At 40.5% G+C, this 18,321-nt stretch overlaps 1 long non-coding RNA gene across 1 annotated transcript; it reads left to right on the top strand.

Moving 5' to 3' along the window:
• The first annotated feature begins 6,365 nt into the window (after window positions 1–6,365).
• On the top strand, window positions 6,366–18,234 carry LOC306938799. The gene is made up of 3 exons (XR_013791771.1): window positions 6,366–6,631; window positions 12,021–12,155; window positions 12,247–18,234. It is a non-coding gene; the product is annotated as an uncharacterized lncRNA (long non-coding RNA).
• The last annotated feature ends 87 nt before the right edge of the window (window positions 18,235–18,321 follow it).

The raw sequence follows: 18,321 nt of genomic DNA, 5'->3' as shown, positions 1-18,321 counted from the left end.
TGCGTCTCCTCACGAGGAACACATGTGGTATGGGGACCTATGACCTGTGACCCTTTAGATCTCCCACCATTTTGAATTATATGAAAAACAGTTAAAATCAATCTCCTTGGATTTTTTGTGCAATTTAACTGTATTTAACTGCAGTATTTTTTTTAATTATTCTTCTTCCCCTATTACATACATGTAGAGTCACATGTTTATGAAATGTTACAGTATGGTAGAGGATCATGCCAAATAGTGCTGAAACCCGTCTTACTCCAATTGGCCAAATGAAAACTTTTGAACAGGCATAACTCATGCCTCGTATGGCCAAAAGCCATGGAACTTGTTTACACATGTGCCTTGACTTATGCTGAACACATCTGAAACGGTGTACGTGAATACATTTGTGACCAGATTTGACTGAGAGCCTGCCATTGCGCAAAATCCAGCTTTTCACCAAAGGAGAAAAACGTTTCCCCCCCCCAAAAAAATGTGTTAATAGTACAGGCAGACTCCACATACTATAGCAATGTCTGATAATAAGTGTCAGAGCTGAAATCGACATGTAAATATGAAATAGATGCTTAAACATTTAGCTAGGTGTAATGTTAGAGACCACAGAAGTGAACCTTTCAAGCCTGTTTTCTCAACTCGCTGTTTTCTGCAAGACATTACTCTATAAGCCATATCTCCAAAACTGGTGGGTCAAACTGAACAACCAATGTCAATTTGAAGCTATGATTCCCTGCTTTCACATGACATAAAAAACGAAATCCAATGGCAGTCCCTCAGTCAAATTTGGTCACATTTGTAAAAAACAAAAATAATAATGTAAAGCTGCAAGCAGCAATAAGGAGCCAAGGAATGCAGCAATAAGAAAAATACTTTTAGCGAGGCACGCTAACCGCTCCCAACTTTAGTAAAAAATAAACAAAACGACTTTGCTCCTCAATCACCGGAACAAAGGTTGTTTTGTGTTGTTCAAAGTCAGGGTGGGAATCCTCTTAGGACCCCACCTTCTCTGTATAATATACTTTTTTTGTGGCTTTCTGGGTCAAGGTTAGGTTATATAGTTTTACTGAGGCTAGGTTAGGGTCAGCAATTTAAAATGCTCATTTGTAAATTGTATGGATTTCTTTCTGTTTCTGTTCTGTTTCTATGGCTTATTGTGCGTATTGGATAATTTATATTTTTTCTTATTGCTTGGCCCCCGTTATCGCTGCTTGCAGCTATATTTGAAACAGATTCAAATACGTTTTTTCTTTACTTTGTCGGTTAAATTTACATGATGCATATGGTGTCATTGGTGTGTGTGTGATATGCAAGGTAGGCTTATTATAAACACAGATAGGAGAAATCACCTTCGCCTGCAAGGGGTAGAGACATCCGTTTTTTTCCTAGGCTTGACTACTTTTGGTACTGTATATCTATTATCTACAGATCATTTTTGATTTTAGTTTTCTTGTCAATTCATATTTTTTCTTTTTCTCTATACTATTCCTGAAAATCTTTTTTATGCACCTCTGTTAAACTTAGTTTTTGCTTTTAATGCTTTCATTTACTTTTTTTAACTAAACCCATGATTTTGCAACCCATTTTTTTCACCCAGTGTCAATTATCTAATCCTGGGCGCTACACTTCCTCTGCCAATAACCTGGGGGGGCAGCGGACTGACCTCATGCTTCCTTCTATGCATGAGGAGTCCAAGCTGCTTCTTTTCACCTGACAGGGGGGAATTTCCCTGGCCAGACATAGAGTGTGGAAGAAACACGTTATTCCGACCAGTTCTTTTCCCCTCCATCAGGCGCCCCAGCTGGCCAGGGGGGGGGGGGGTGGGGGGCAGTTTAGAGACCAGGATTACTGCAAGTTTTTTGTGAGGGTACCTACCCTAGGGGACACGGGGAGAACATGCAAACTCCACACAGAAGGCCCTTTCGCCAACCCCACCTCGGGTATGGGCACTGAGGAGGGAACACGCCCACAGCGTCCCCAGCGGGAATCAAACCCAGGACCTTCTAGCTGTGAGGCGACAGCACTACCGACTGTGCCACCATACTCCTCTTTTCATGTTGGTCCGACGTACTAACAGTACATGATGCACTGCACCCTTGTTAAAGCACCCAGTTTAATTGTAATACAAGTCAGTAGGTGGGGTTTCATTGTAATATAATTCAGTAGGTGGGGTTGAGTTTGAACCCATGGGGTTGTTACATATGCTTGATTTTTACTTTGTCTCTCCCAAAGCCATTTTTCAGTTAAATGTCCTCATGGTTTGTTTTAATAATACATTAATTGCCAAAGCTTTGATTGTACTGCCATCAATCCTTTTGACCGGTTGCCATGCATACTGTAAATTGGACTTGTGCCTTATGTTACTGTATTTCTTTTGTCATTGTCGTGTCCTTAAACTATGACAGTTATGCCTGACACCCCAGATATTTTATTTTTGTGAGTCACAAAGTTGCAGTAATAATTTCAACTTCACTCTTGGCTCTTCTCATATTTTGATGTTTAGCTAGAAGTTTTGTTTACCTTCTTACTTCTTTAGATTCTAATACTCTTCAATGAGAAACTTTTTGGTTGCATAAAATGAAAATTGTTTATTTTGTGTCCAATTAATGAGACAACATTATTTGTATAAGACTAAAAATGATTGGGGTCAGATGGGATTGCTATAGGATAAAGTGTCTATTGCTTTTATTTGTTCAGATATTTTATTAGCTAGGGTGTACAAGAGAGTTTACACTTTTCTTTTTAAGGCTGCATCTGCATCTAGAAATCACTTTCACAAAACGGTAACACTGCCCCCAAAACAGAATTGTTTTGTTTCATTTGCATAACGTAAAGACACTCGAAACAGAACTGCAACTAGATAAAGTGCCCCTCAGGGCACAGGTCTCCACCAGGGCAGGTCAGGTTGTGGCCTCCTGGTGGCGCTATAATAGGCCAATGTGAAAAGGGTGTCATTTCTTCTTACGCCTTGGATGGCAATTGACCTTATTCAGACCGCGGCCATCTTGCCAGCAAGGCGCTAACTAGGTGCAACTTGTTGGAGTTTGGAAGCGCTCGTTGAATATCACTCTACGGCCCATGCGTACCACCTGTTTTGAATTTGCAGCAGGAGGTTGCTTTACTGATAACGAGCGCTTCCATACTCTGATACTTAGAAAATAATCATCTGCAAGGAATTTCTTGACAGGAAGTAGCTCATAACATGTCTACGGTGGATTTTTATGAAACAAACACTTTGCAGATAGAAAGAGGATAATATTGAAGCTTTTCATACAGTTGCAATTTTGGTGAGTTTGAAGTTGTTTAATACAATTAGATAGGACTTTTGTTTGGATGTATGGGCTCTCAATGGGAAGTTGCACCTAGTTAGCACCTTGCTGGCAAGATGGCCACGGTCTGAATATAGACCATTGGATAATTTGAGGCATTTTGTTCCAAATGTGTTTTGCAAAGATTCACCTGTTGGTGGCGCTATAACAGGCCAATGTGAAAAAGGTGGGATATATTCCTCAGCCTAGTAGGAAAGTCTGTGAAAGATTTCACATGATTTGTTCAAAACGGGGCAATCCTGCAAACTTTGAAAGCCAATTGTTAGCCAATTAGGATGGAATATGAAATATCGGACAGATCCGTCTTAAACACATGACTATAGAGATAGTGTGTAATATAACTATTTGCGGGATTTTTTGGACAGAATCTGGAAGAGTAATATCAAAAAATGTTTTTCAAAAGTTGGCCTCCTGGTGGCGCTATAACAGGCCGTTCTGAAAAATGTGGGGCAGAGGTTCATCGTTGGCATCCAGGGAGTGTGTGTGCAAAATTTGGCATCGACTGGGTTAACGGTGACAGAGATTAGCTGTACACAGACAGATGGACAGACACACACACACACGGACTCACTCACACAGAGTGCAAAACATACTCTCTCCCCATGCCTTGGCCTGGTGGAGACAACAAATGGCTTTGTGTGTAGCGGACCCAGCTGGCCATAAAGGGTGAAGCCGACTGATGAGTTTTATTCAGATCTCAACGTGAAAACTACAAAGAAAAAGGCATAAAATACACACATCAAATAATCAATAATCCATAAACAATTATCAAAATGACAGCATAGAACATAATACTTTACACAAACATAACCACATAAGTCCAACAATAATACCAATATAACAGTGCAAGCAACTAGATCACAAATGTACCGTGTCCCCCTTCCAGCTGGGTGCTAAAACCATAGCAGGTATGAGGTCCCTCTGAGGCTCTGATCTTTCCACGTTTGATGCCTTGTCCATCCTTTGTCTTTTCCTTATCTGTCCGTGACCATGATACATATCCAAACATTTGTGAAACCTCCATCAGCTCCATGCTGCTACCTTGTTCTGTCATTCCTTGAATCTGAGGCAGTCAGGTAGAGTTCAGGAACTTCAGGTTACTTTAAACCCATGCCACAGTTGAGCTTGATTCAATCAAGAGATTACCCTCAGCTGGTGCAATTGTGTCAAAAAGGATTTCCTGTCTCCACATTAAACACAATGAATATTACACATACAAAATAAAAGTATGAGTCTGTTACACTCCCACCAAATCATTTAAAAAACACAAAACAGTTAAATGATTTCAGAAAATTACGTGACCCCATACTCATTTAAAATTCTGAATAGAATGCTGTACACTATTTCTCCCACCTTGAGTCCCCCTCCCACCTTGAGTGTGCCACCATTATCAAGGAAGGCATTGAGAGGACATGATTTGTGGGATGGCATTGTAACCCAACTCCTCCATTAGCTCAAACTCCTTTTCATAAAACTGCAGAGTGGCGATAGTGCCACCCTCTGCATTCTCTTCTTCCATAACCTTTGTTTCCTGGTCTGTGAACCTTCTATATTTAAGTAGTCTTATTGGGTGGTCAAGTTGCTCAGAAGCCTGTTGATTTGACAAAATGGGTTTCTCCTTGGGCAGAGGCACTTCATTGTGGCCTTGACTGATTTTGTGTACAGTCTTATTCTTTGTGTTGGGGGAGACATCTGGACGAGAAGCTGATGCAACTGTGGAGTGGTGAATCAAAGTTGGGGACACAGTCTCTCCAGGGATGTAGGCCGTGGCAGGATTACAGCAGTCAGCCCGGGTGACTGCCTCCTCCTGCTGCTCCAATTTACCTTTCTGAGCCTCAAGAGCCTTCCTCTGCTGCTCTTCCTACATCCCTTCCTTTATCCACACTCCATCTTCTTCCTCCTTAGCAACGAGCTCTGCTGTTGCCTCACCCGGCTGGCTGCCCCCTCCTCAACCCGACTGGCTGCCGCAGCCTCCTCAACCTGGCTGGCTGACTCCTTCACCTGGCTGGCTACCCCTGATGCAGGTTTGGAATGATGTCCTGACCTGGAACTGATTTGAGGTGAAGTTTCCACTGTAGCGGACCCAGCTGGCCATAAAAGGGTGAAGCCGACTGATGAGTTTTGAAAGTTTTATTCAGATCTCAACGTGGAAACTACAAAGAAAAAGGCATAAAATACACACATCAAACAACGCATAAATCAATAATACATAAACAATTATCAAAATGACAGCATAGAACATAATACACAAACATTAGAAAATACATAACCACATAAGTCCAACAATAATACCAACAGTGCAAGCAACTAGATCACAAATGTACCTTGTCCCCCTTCCAGCTGGGTGCTAAAACCATAGCAGGTATGAGGCCCCTCTGAGGCTCTGAGGCATCATTCCTCAATTCAACAGTTGTCATGTATACTGTAGGTAGGTTATGTTAAATAAATTCAGTTTGAGGTCACAGTGCATTCTTTAAACTTATGACCGTCACACAGACCCCAGAGATTTCCCCTTCAGGATGTTGGCTTAACTTGGCTATACTGTATGACTGACCTTTGTTAGATGTTCACAAAGTTGCAGTAGTTATTCAACTTCACTCTTTTTGACTTTCTCTAAATATGCTCTGTGAAACAAAATATTTTTGCCAGCTGCTTATGCTGTGTCCTCTTTATTTTGTACTGTAATTGCAGTACCTTACTATATTTTTTTGCTATTATATTATGGTCTCCTCTTGTAGGCAGTATTTTTATCATTTGCAATGTTTTTACTGGTTTGCAGCTTACTATTCATTTTGTCTGCACCTATATACTACTGTACTTTCTTATTGGGTTCTAAAGAGTTGGCCCTAGTGCCACTATTTTCAATATAATTAGAGTCCTTAGCTTGATATGCCCTTTATGCATATCCTCTCAGATGTGGTGGGTGTGTCTGGCTTGATTTTCCTCATTGCAATAAAGCTTGTTCCTTGTTGACCTGCCCATATGCTGTTGTATATAATACGCCTACTTGATGTGTAGTAGCCTACTCATACCTGACGAAAACCCACAAGGGTCGAAACGTTGTACCTTCACTATGTAGGCTACCATGCAGGGGGAGCGCGCACACGCGCGAGATGCTGTTTCCGGTCCGTCTCTGTGCTGTATAACAACACTGGAATCATTCAAATCAAATGTAACGGTCCGTTACCTTACCATTCCATTCACTGATTCACATTATCCGTGAAGGTGACGACTTGCCATAATGGCAACGGAGTAACTGAGAATCGTATAGGATGTGATTAATTCCTAACTGTCAAGCTGTGTATTTGGTGAGTAGCCGCTATACTATATGACACAAAACAATAGGACGGGATCTTCTGCAAAGACCATGGCAAAAGCGCTGAGCGCATGCACATTGCACAATAACGAATTTTGATTTGTAAAGACAAATCTATGAGATTGATTTAATAAACACTGCAGTATGCTACTGGATCCAAACGTAGACAATATTATTGTATTAAATACGCATTTCATATAGCCTATAGCTGTTTCATACTATATGCTAAAACACAAAACAAAATCATTATAGTTTCAAATAGGCTGCAGGACAAATGTACATTTATTTTGTAGCCTAATTAATTCTATGTTTTGAGATGCACTATTTCCCTCACAACTTCAACCCCGTAATTAGCTAAATGGCAGGTATGCTATAGGTTCCTTTGTTCAAGGTGAAATGTCACTTTTGTATAATTGCGCTCCATGCACGCGCGTGCACACACAAAACCAGAAAAGATGCTAAATGGACTCATTGAAACATTGCATTTCAAGGATTTTATTTAGTGCTAAGGAAGTCCGAATAATCTCCGTATGCGAACCTCAACAAACCAATTCAGCACCATGGATAGCTGCCAAGAAAATGGCTATTGTATTAGCCTCAATCATTCCCCAAACGGAAGTTTTTCAGTGCAGAAACAATGGTCGGGGACTGTGAGAGCAGCCAATCCACAACCATTACGCACAGAATGTGACGAATTTTCTAGTTTCTTTGTATCATCACTTTAAATTTCAGTTGTTTATCCTGTTTCCTGTTGATTGTCTCTGATTGGATGAAATTGGTATGCCGACCTGAAAATGTTTCTGTTTAGGGCTACTAAGCTGGAGAGACAACATAGCAGATCTACATCTAGCTCACAACGTCGTGCTGTGACACGTTGGGAGCGTGTAGATCTGCTATTCTTGGCAAAGAGATTTGGTGTAGTAGAACAAAAGCAGTATGCGCTCCACCACTCCCCCCCCCCCCTCTTAGTACAGGAAATCTATGGAAAATACAGGATCAACCTCTAACTAATTGCAAAAAAAACGAACTCAGCTGATTTTGCATCTTCAATATATCCTGAATAACAGAAAAAAAGTTGCCTGGAATTGTCTGAGGGGAAAGTGTTGAAATAGCCTGTACAGTGTGGCCACCATTGACATCCTATTATAAGGTAATATTTTCTAAATGTCCTTATGCTCTAAGTAGCATGTGACATATCAAACTAGGGGGTTTTCATGATGCTGAATCCATTCCAAGCATTAGTTTTGCATAAAAACACTCATTGGGCTAAATTTGGCCATAGCAACTTGCCCAAATGTGCTGACCTCATTACATTTTGGCAAGTTGCTATGGCCAAATTTAGCCCAATGAGTGTTTTATGCAAAACTAATGCTTGGAATGGCTTCAGCATCATGACAACAACCTAGTTTGATATGTCACATGCTACTTAAAGCATAAGGACATTTAGAAAATATTGCCTTATAATAGGATGTCAATGGTGGCCATACTGTACAGGCCATTTTCAACACTTTCCCCTCAGACAATTCCAGGCAACTTTCTTTCTGTTATTCAGGATATATTGAAGATGCAAAATCAGTTGAGTTTGGGTTTTTTGCAATTAGTTAGAGGTCAAATTACATTATTACTGGACTATCTCCTACCAGAGGGAGAGAGGCAGAGAGCATGAGGAGGGAGGTGGGCTGCCTCCCCTCCCCCGGCCCTAGTCAGAATTCTCATTCTACTACATCCATGATCAGGGTTCATTGACATCTGTAAACTCAAGGTTTTTTAGTTTGATGCAGTGCTTGGATTTTTTTTAAAGCTTTTATCCAAATCATATCTGGTTAAATGTCACCAGCATCTTCCTGCTGGAGCACAGGCCATGTGTCTGTGGTGGTTTGTTAATACAAAGGTTCTTAGTTTGATGCCAATAGTTTGAAAACTTTCTCTCTGCATCTAAATCTTATGAGCTTAAAGGACCACTTCACCACTTTTCAACTTCTCTTCCTATAATTGGTCCTAACTAATGTTCATGATAAAATACCACCATTTTTTCCTACTCAGTCTGTGTCTTATAGGAAGGCTGTGGGCAGTTCAGAAACCCGTCCACCAGTGACATCATCGATGGTGAATCCAAGCTAATAGAAACGGCAGGCTTTCTTTTCCCGAAAAGTTGCAATGCAAAAGTTGAAGCCATCGTTCTCACGATAATAAAAATCTAAATATATTTTAAAACAAATCTTGTTTAAAAAAAAATCTGCCTAATGATGATGTCACTGGTGGACGGGTATCCGAACTGCCCAAAGCCCTCCTATGAGACACAGACTGAATAGGAGAAAATGGTGGTGTTTTATCATGAACATTAGTGAGGACCAATTATATGAAGAGATGTTGAAAAGTGATGAAGTGGTCCTTTAAGGATTTAGTTATACCACTAATTCATGTTATGTATCTGTGGCATGAGAGCTGTGTCAGTGGTTTGTAAACCAAAGGTTTGGGGTTCAAGACCACCATTTGGCAGAGGGTTGCACACCCAGTCCCTCGCTGGTGCTGGACAAAGGTATAGATAAAGTTAAAAAAAGGAATGATGAAGGCCAGTCATGGCCGAAACGTTGTCACCTTATACCAGTGTTTAAATAAGTATTTTGTTCTCACTTGCATCTTCCATGCTTCTGTGGCATGAGAGCTATATGTCAGTGGATTGTAAGCCAAAGTATTGGGTTTCAAAGTCACCATTTGGCAGATTATCTCCATAATTAAAGGTTAGTATGTTATTCTCACATGCACTTCTATGCCAGCATGGCTCAAGAAATAAGGACAGAGGTTTATAAACCATGAGTTTCACAACTCGATAAACAAAACTAAACCAACAGTGAAGTCAAACCGATTCAAATTCCTCTATAAAAACTAAAACAGCCATCAAATCAATCACATTAAAGAAGAAAATAAACACCTTAGCTCAAATAAATATGTTGAATCAAACAAAAAATCTGAAACAATGGGAGAAAAAAATGAAATTCTTTAGTCAATTGTTTATTCTATGCTTCTGTGTCACAAAGTGATATTGTGTTACCCAGGTCACGATGCTGTATTTAATGTGTTGATTTCACTGCAGCCACTCCAATGCACATCAATGTGTGTCCCTATGTTTAGGGTCCCTCTAGATCTGGTCCATAGCTCTAATGTGTTGCATTTAGAGCTATGTTACTCTCGACTTCCGCCGCTCGCATGAATGCAGACCAGCCTCTCGTCTGTAGCGTAAATAAAAATAAAGTTTTTTGCTACTCACCAAAACAAAGGCGGGTTGTGTCATTAGAAAGCCTACTTTCCTCAGTGGGAGCACTCTGAGCCCCCCACCACACGTATAAACGGTACTTTTTGGCCAAAAGGGGATTTTGTTTCCACCGGGAAAAAAATACTTTTAGTTACTCCACTGCGCCTTCTACTGATATTGCCCAGATAATTACCTCATAGAGAATATTTTTCCTCCGGTGAAAAAAAATCCCTTTCTGGCCAAAAAGTACCATTTATACGTGTGGTGGGGGGCTCAGAGTGCTTCCACTAAAGAAAGTAGGCTTTCTAATGACACAACCCGCCTTTGTTTTGGTGAGTAGCAAAAACGCTATTTTTATTTACGCTAAAGATGAGAGGCTGGTCTGCATTCAAACGAGCGGCGGAAGTCGAGAGTAACATAGCTCTAAATGCAACGCATTAGAGCTATGGATCAGAGCTAGGGTCCCTCTGTCTGTCTGTCTGTCTGTGATTTGTGTCTGGCTTTAGCCAGGCTATGTTTATGGTCGCCTGGCTAATAAGCCAGATTAATATCACACATATTTTTTGCCAACGGCTGATTCGCGTCTGGCTTTAGCCAGGCTATGTTTATGGTACCAACAGGTGACAAAGTAGTGCTGTTGAGCTTCGGGACTACCAACACACCATTCACCCACCCTAACCCCCCCATCTCTCTATAACTCAAAAACTACAAAACATTTCAAAGTAAAAAGTTCCAGTTTATGTGTCCATAGTAAGCTGAATTATAAAAAGTGTGAATGGAGTTTCTAGGTGAGTTTTTGACTTGCCAAAATCTACACCACGGCGCGTAAACAGCGCCTCAAACTGTGACTCCGCCCACAACCGGGGGAAGTTGTGATTTGCGCTCGTTCACTGCAATGCAATTTGCGGCATTTTTAAAACAATATTGAGCAGAGCAGAGATTATCAAACGTATTTGCAATGCCATACGTTGAAAGATCTGTTGCCCGTGGTCAAGGCACGATACCTCCGCAAGTTAGATAGCATCGGCATAGATGTTTGTCCGTATGTGATTAAGGATTGGACCAAGTTGCATTGGCAGCCATAGAAAATTCTTACCCCAGGCTAAAACCGGATGTGACGTTTTTGGGCGTTCCTGTCTAGCGTGGTGTCGGTGTATTGACCCCCATTATAAATTTCTCAAAATTTAAAGGACTATATTTCTAAAACTATGAAACATTTCAAAGATTCATTTTCAGGCAAACATACTGTGGACACACATGCTGGAATGTTTTATTTTTAAATGTTTTGTACCTTTATTTAACTTTTAAAACTTAAATTAATCTTAAAACCTTTGCACCTCACTGTTCCCTGTTACAATGCTGTGGTCTAGTGTATACCGCAGGGAGCCAGATTGCTCATAGCTGATCGGGTAAGGGGTAACCAAATTGCTGGATGTAGGCTGGATAGCGGCCCTCAAAAAGGGGCCCTAGCCCCTGCCGTTTTGACCGTCGGAGAAAAGTGCCCTCTCCACCCTGAACCGAAATGTAGCATTTTATGTTGAAATAATTCCCCTCTCGCCCCTCTCGTTCGCTGCCCCGCTACGCAAACTACGCAGCAGTTGATTTTTCATCCCAATAGTAAAAGTAGGGGGCCCACGACGGTCGTCCGTTGTTGACCCCCTCAAAGGCCCCCTCAAACCCGTCCAACGTGCGTTGCCATTACGTTGCTTAAAAACAACACACCACCGTTGGACATAAGGATAATATAATAAATAAGACTTTGGGGCAAAACTTCATATTTACCCTGGTCTGTAACTAACAAAAGTGTGTTCTTACATGAAATCCTCCATTTCACGATGTCAATAATTGCTAATAATATGAAAGTTTTCTTCCTATATTCTGCACTGCACTACAACAGAGCGTTAATGTCTGAAAATACTCATGAACATAAATCTTGCATATTTATACAAAAGATAATGTGCAAAAAGAAAGGAAAAAACAACACATTAATTTACACAATACTGATGATGCTGTCAAACAAGTCTATGAATCAATGAAATCTATGAAAAAGTTTAACTTGGGGGTCCCTGCTTCGTCTCTCTCTCTCTCTTTCTCTCTCTCTCTCTCTCTCTCTCTCTCTCTCTCTCAGCTAATGGGTCATTAATTGGCCTGAAAACATTGAAGGCCCATGGCACATGAGAAAGAACCAAGAATTGGTGAGAGCAAGGAACAGAGAAGAAGTCCACCACAGTCCCTGAGGAATGATCAGCAAAAAGAACCAAGGGTAGGTAATCTTCAGTTAAATATCATGCTTCAATTATTGGGGCCTTTTCAATCATATACATTTGAATTTTTACATTTTGTTTCTCTTTCAGTAGCCAATTGCACTGGTTGAGAAGAGTGAATTTCTTTGCATACACTACGGACCTTGGAGAGGACTGCTGATAAACACACAATCTCACCAGACATATACCCTTTATTGCAGACTGCTGTAGTAGATGGTAGAAGAAACATTTGCAGGGTCATCAACAACCAATGCCATGCAAAAATAACATCCCATTAGGAGCACATTCAGACAACTTAACAAATGTCGAGAAAAATATAAATTGTAGAATTTAAATATTGTCTTCATGGAGAGAGGTGGTGAAGAAGCTGATATTAATGAATGTATGATGGATCTTTCACCTTTGAGCAGTGAAACGGAGTGCAAGGAAGAGAGAATGTCCTATAGCTCCATTCTTCATCAAATGCAGGAACAGCAGAAGCGCAAACCTGGTCGGCGCTGCAAGAAGAAAACCCTCATGAAGATGGCAAAACTCTTAACAATTGCTCATGGGTGGGATTGTGAGACCACAGCAATGTCAAAGGCCAGAGACTCCAACACCCCTGAGGTTTGTGCCGCACAGAAAGGAAGCCATTTAAAATCAGTTCCTTCAAATAGTTCTCCAAGTGTCATTACTCAAACCAATCCTGTCCAAGACAAAAGAGTTGATGGCTGCAAAGAAACGTTGCATTCAACAAACTCAGTAGACGTTATATCTGCAAATCCAACAGCAACACAAATAAATGAATTGAACAAAACATTCAAAAGTAAAAGGATTATTTCAGTCAGCAAAAAGCTAATGAAGGAAGAGTGCAAATTAGATGGAGCAACAGAGGTGAACTCTATAACTACACCACAGTTGCAGGAAGACCCTGTTTTGGATCAAGACACACCAGTACTTCCCAGGCCAGTATCTGCATCCAAAATACAAAATAAATTCACAAAAATAATCATTTCTAAAAAGGAAATAAAAAACAAGGACTTAGACATTAATGATAACCCAATGCAAGGACCCACCCAAGATGTACCTAAAACAACCTCTGAAAAGAAAAAAACAAACAAAGAGTGGAGCCAAGGAAACAGCAACAACATAAAAGAAATGTCAATTGCTAAGATAGCAGAAGACTGCAATGACACAGCATCATCAAAGGCTGAAACTGTTAGTTCCTTGGAACACGTTTTTACTCAAAATTATCAGGAAAACATAAGAGATTGTAATAAAGGAGGTGCAAACACCATAGAGACTGTATGTACAACAGGTACAGAAACAAGCCGTAGGGACACCTCTAGATACAAGGGCTTCGAGGAGTTGCTAAAACCAAAGAGGAAGGCCGGCAGGCCGTTCAAGAAAAAGACGCTGATTCGAATGGCTAGATTGTTAGCTATAGCACAGGAAGTGGAATCAAAGAATGACTTTAACACCAAACAGTGTAATGTCAATGAAGGGGATGTACTGTCTTCCAAGCAACAAGTTCTTCCATGTCTTCCTATGACTTCTTCCAAGGAAGGAAAAAGGAAGAGAGACTCAAAAATCACAGAATCCAATGTATTAACAAGCCCTGTGAGAAGATCGACACGAACACAAGGTCATACTTTAAACTACAAGGCTATGGTTGACAATAAGAAGCAGGATCACATGAAAGCTGACAGATTAGTTCATGCTGTCAAAGAAGTAGCAAATCCTGAAGGTATCCCGACTGTCTCCTTAATTACTTATCGTGTGAAATTGATTGGCAAAAAGCAGCGTTTTGCTAAAGGTGAGAAGGTAAGAAAGGCAAGATCCATGGAGGATGCCACATGGATGGCTGATAATCTCATGAAACATGAAAATGAACTCACCATTTCATTTACTGAAAGCCCAGGGGAAAATTTAAAGGCAAAGGGAAAGAAAAAATGCAAAACAACAAAGAAGACACTGTCTGATTCAGTCGAGGTAATCAAAGAAGTGGCTCATAAACTTCCAAATGCTGCTGAAACTTCTGAAAACCTGCCAAAAGATGGGATGGTGAAGGCCAAGAAAAAACACAAGAGATTACAACAGAAAATGTTGGTGGCCAAGTTAGGTTCTAAGATCACAGATGTGATCTCAGAACCCAACAATAATATAACTTCGTTAAAAATCAGCACACAAAACAGGCTAGACAAAAAGCTCAAAAAGAAAAATATAGCTGTGGACGAGAGACTTACAGCAAATGAAAAAATGTCAACCGTTAAGATGTCAATGAATAAAAATAGCCTCAACATATCTTCGAAAGATAACTTACGGGGAAACCAGAAAAGGAAAAACAGTGGTAAAAGAACAGTGAAGGAGAAAGCCACATGCTTAGAGATAGAAAGTAATGTCCCCTATATTAAACATGACCCAATAGCCTCTATTATATCGGATTTATCAAATGCATCCCTTGAAAAAAAGCTGAATATGAAAGTAACAACTAAAAACAAAGGAAAATGCAAGGCTGTAAAAGAGAAAGTGATTCTGTCCACATCTGATGTTGAAAACAAACTGGTAAATCACCAAAAGTACAAAGTACAAACACTGAAAGAAAATGCATCAATCAGATTACTAAAGGCCAACATTGACACTGATGTTCTTTTAAAAGAGAAATTGCATAGCAAATCAAAAGGAACTTGCGAGACAGGGAAAACAAAAGCTTCATGTTGTGCCACAAACACTAGTAAGTCATATATAGCATCTAAAGTGGCTAAGACTGAAGATGGCGCCTTTAGTAATAACTCTGATCTTGCTTGCAGCCCATCAGTCCAAGGTAACCCCAGTTGCCCTCACCCTGTGGATTTGAATGTTGTTACCGGTAAGAAAAGGCATGGCAAAACCGAAACATTAGAACAATGTTTTGTGAAGGAAGGTGAGACTTCACTGGAAACATTTGCATCACCATCTTATGACACGACTGAAGAAATCAAGCAAGTTGACTCTATCACATCCACTGTTACCATCATAAAACCCCACACTGTAAGGAAGAAACGGAGGAGAAATAAAACAGGATGGGACACAGTGAAGAAGTCCAAGCGACCTCGCAGCAATGAGCCCTACAGTAAGGTTTCTCATTCTTCAACTAAGAACTCTGAGCAGGCACTCAATTTAAGACTCTGTAATTCTCAGTTGGATGAGGATTTAATCAACTTCAAGCATAAGAATGAAATTAGCAATTTTAACGGGTCCCAGTCATCTGAAGCATTATGTATACAGAGCCATGCCTTGCAAGGAAATAATCCAATAAATGGAGATCATGCAAAGAAGATAGCAGTTAATACTAAATTAAAATACACAACTACATTGAGAAACGACAGGCTCAATGAGCTTAAAAGTCACTCCCAAAAGCACTCTGGGAACACGCCTTTCTTCTGTGCCCACTGTGGTCAGTCTTTTAGCAGCCTTAAATCACTGTGCTTACCTCAAGTCTCGAAGGCCTGTTCTGAGAAACGTGATGAGGGAGACAAAAGTAAAGTTGACGTTGAGGGTTTCTTGATTACACAAAATGCTGAAGGACAGATAAATCTCCCAATGTATTTCAGATGTCAACTTTGCAAACAACTTCTCCGTCACTGGTGTCAGTATACACTGCACCTACAAACACACATTAAGACCCAACATTCCATCTGTGAAATATGTGGACAACACTATGACCATGTCCCTGGGATTAGTATTCATTGCAGTGCTTGCTGCAAATCAAGTGGTGAAGAGAGGGCATGTCATTCATCCCTGTCAAATATATGGACAGAACCTGTTCAAGATCATCCAGTTGACAATTCAAGTGATAATTCTTTTTTGGATGGACACCAGAATGTTCACAGTCATGAAAATAGGCCTTATTCATCCCCATCAGAAATAACTGAAAGGGTGATTATAGACATTCAGTCACCATCACCAAGAGTCCTCAACACTGATGGTCAATCCATGAGTAATTTCTCTCCTACAAACACAGATTGTGAGCATGCTGTCCTGGCTCCACCCTCTGTGATAAACTCTGGGTCTGACCTGGCTCCCCCCTCTGTGATAAACTCTGGGTCTGACCTGGCTCCCTCCTCTGTGATAAACTCTGGGTCTGACCTGGCTCCCTCCTCTGTGATAAACTCTGGGTCTGACCTGGCTCCCTCCTCTGTGATAAACTCTGGGTCTGACCTGGCTCCCTCCTCTGTGATAAACTCTGGGTCTGACCTGGCTCCCTCCTCAGTGATAAACTCTGGGTCTGACCTGGCTCCCTCCTCTGTGATAAACTCTGGGTCTGACCTGGCTCCCTCCTCTGTGATAAACTCTGGGTCTGACCATATGGATCTGCAACCCCCAAGATTTGCTTTTCGTTCCCTAACCCACTGCCAAAAGTTTTTGCGACAGAATGAACTGTGGTTGCATCACCAACGACAAAAAAGGAATTCTTTCTCATGCTCTCAGTGTAATTTGCAGTTTAATTTCCTTGGGTCTTATATGGACCACATGCAAGATCACGCAGCTAAGACACCATATGCATGTCCAATATGCCCTAACTCCTTTGATACAGCGAAAAACCTAAATACTCACTTCAGTAACTATCACAAGCCACGCAACTGCTTGAAATGCCGCACATGTGGAAAGAATTTTTCGAATATGATAAACTTGAAGAAACACAAGATGTTACATAAGGCAATTTGCTCACAATTATACCCCCCTCCAGCCTTTCCAGTAAAGGCACCTTGAAGGACCATTTGAAAACACACATGGCACCTCTTCACAGCCCTCTGCCAGCACAAAAGCCACATGGAGCTATTCTTTCTTTCATAGCTCAGCTGAATTCACCAGCACTGATTTACCCATCTAGTCAGGTTTGCAATTTCGGGCCAAGAAGCCCTTGATGTAATGTATTGTGTTCCCACCAGAGCATACAGTAGCCTACTTCACACAGTCTTTCAACAAGCAATAAGAAGCAAATATTCAGGTATCCCTATGAAAACGGTCACTTGGTCAGTATGTTGTGCCTATTTTGTCCCTACCTGTACCAATAACAACGCTTCCTCTCCTACTAACTACTCTTCGGATCAGAATGTCTCAAATATACCTCAGTCCTCAGCATTTATAAACATCTCTCATCTCTGATGAGCATCAGCCTGGTCAGTGTAGACCTATGACTAAAACAGATACCTCACATATTTACTGCTCTTTGGATAAAACTCCTGACTACAGTGAATCACATCAAAGCCATGACAGCAAAGCAATGTCCAGTGATATTGATGTTACACATGACCATGTGTGATGACATAAAACCATCCATGATATCCCACTGAAGTTAAGCTAGAAGTTGTGTTAATAGTGTGTTGCTAACACCTTAGTTAGGTGTGGAAGTATCTCCTCATTATAGATTCAAAGCTGCAGTTCTTGTGTTTGTATTATTCACACACCCAGGAATGATACAATTAGCTATTTAACCCATTTCAGCTTGTGTAAAATGTATCTGTAATTTAGTTGGTAACCCATGACCATATTAGTGAGGTGATTTAAGTGTATATACTTGTGGACTTTAGAATGAATGTTGTAACACAGGCCTGTCATAGTGTAGTAATGTAATGTGAAATCAATACATGTTGTCTTTTCTTGTCTGTTGAAGGGCAGCAGATTTTTATATCCTGCTAAAGTTTTTGTTTTTATAGTGCGTTCTGAGTTTTAAAAGAAATGTGCCTTTATTTGAAAGTTTTACTTATCCTACTGTGAAAGATTCATATTTCCTATAATGTCACACTGTTGTTTTTGTTTGCATATGGTGATTTTATACAGTGCATTTACACGGTTTCTTTGTAAATTTAGGGTAAGCTATTATAGTGCAAGACTCACACTATAGTGTGAGACTCATTGTTAGTCTATGTGAACACCAGTACTCAGTATTGTTCTGTTTCCGATGATGAGATGTTGCATGTTGTATGATATGTCACTTGGAAAGTCCTCGTGATGAATACACAGATACAAGCATGCTAAACACTACATTTCTGTCACCTTTTAATATTTAATGTACGTCCTCTCTCTTTTGTGCTGTTATAAATCTAGTATTGTCAAGTTCTTCTCACTTGTCATTTTTGAGTATTGACCTTATTTCTATCATTGGAAATGTTCAACTGATGATGAATGTCACCAGAATAATGG

Source organism: Electrona antarctica, assembly GCF_951216825.1.
Source record: "Electrona antarctica genome assembly, chromosome: 15".
Classification (NCBI taxonomy): domain Eukaryota; kingdom Metazoa; phylum Chordata; class Actinopteri; order Myctophiformes; family Myctophidae; genus Electrona; species Electrona antarctica.
Note: the sequence above shows the minus strand (reverse complement) of the source record. Positions and strands in the feature narration are given on the sequence as shown.